Consider the following 1,204-nt stretch of genomic DNA (forward strand, 5'->3'; position numbering starts at 1 on the left):
ATAGCAGCAAGTTTGATTGTGCGTCAAGAATTCAGCATAGCAAGTTTGTAGGAAGTTCTGGTAATTAAATGCGTACATATTTCAGTTGTAATATCCTCTAAAATGCTTTGGTGACAACCAAACTTTGCTGCCCTGTTTCTAATTGTCCACATGGCTGGGAGAACCTATTCAAGTAAGTAAATACATTTCGAAAATGTAAAAAAAAAKKGATGTATTATAAGCTACAGTGCAGGCTAACTRAAATGAGCTGCTAACATGAATAGCTAGTCTATACATACTGTATAGATAGCTAGCCAAGTGAATTAAATATCACCAGCTACCTAACTTTATATTAGCTAGCTATCTTGATGTATTTATCACTGTAAAAAACAAACTCCAAATACGTTTGTAGGTAGCTAGCTAACAGCCATGGAGGAGGGTGAAAGGTTAGCAGCCCCAACTGTCAAAGTGAGAGAGGAGGCTATTCTGGATAAGGCAGGTACTTTTGTGTAGTTCCTGTCCCTAGAAGTGAGGGCGGCGATAATAGTAACATAATATTCAGTGTGGTGTAATTTGACTATAATGAAGTCTGTTTCTTGTGAGGTTTTCTGTCCTCAGATATAGAGAGCTATGAAAGCCTGTCTACCTATGAAGAGGTCCCAATGAAGAGCAGTGGTTCTCAGTCCTGGTCCTGGGGACTCAAAGYMGTGCACATTTTTTGTTTTTGRCTRAGCACTGTACAGCTGAGTCAAKTGATCAACTCATCATCAAGCTTCAAGTGGTATTTATGTATTCATTTGTGATGCTATCCTTGATATGACCCTGTTACTGTCACATGCTACATATGCACATGTGTGTGCACATGCATCCATCAATCCAATGTTATCATGATTTGTCTTAAGATATTATACTTTAGTAACACACAATGACCTGGTGATGTAAAAGTCTAATAATTACATTGTCTTCCATATTCCTACAGATACCTTGTAACTGGAGATTCCTTCAAAACAATTGCCTACAGTTACCGTGTAGGGCACTGCAAGGTTGGGTGACCAGGGCCATCTGGGACTGCCTCGTGGGGGAATTCAGGTATGTGTGGAGGCTACCTGTGTCCTACATAACTTCATGAGGATGGACACGAGGACCAGGAGGGGATCTGCAGCTGGCCGCTGTGTGCCAGAGGAGAAGTCTGCTGCTCTGCAGGATGTTTCAAGGACGGGGTCCA

The 1,204-nt window shown here is 41.4% G+C and overlaps 1 long non-coding RNA gene across 1 annotated transcript; it reads left to right on the forward strand.

The window, feature by feature from the left end:
• The first annotated feature begins 32 nt into the window (after positions 1 to 32).
• LOC139027946 (uncharacterized) lies at positions 33 to 1,198 on the forward strand. Its single transcript, XR_011480084.1, has 3 exons — positions 33 to 172; positions 392 to 760; positions 959 to 1,198. It is a non-coding gene; the product is annotated as an uncharacterized lncRNA (long non-coding RNA).
• Positions 1,199 to 1,204: the final 6 nt, after the last annotated feature.

This window comes from Salvelinus sp. IW2-2015, linkage group LG6.2 (assembly GCF_002910315.2).
Source record: "Salvelinus sp. IW2-2015 linkage group LG6.2, ASM291031v2, whole genome shotgun sequence".
Taxonomy (NCBI): domain Eukaryota; kingdom Metazoa; phylum Chordata; class Actinopteri; order Salmoniformes; family Salmonidae; genus Salvelinus; species Salvelinus sp. IW2-2015.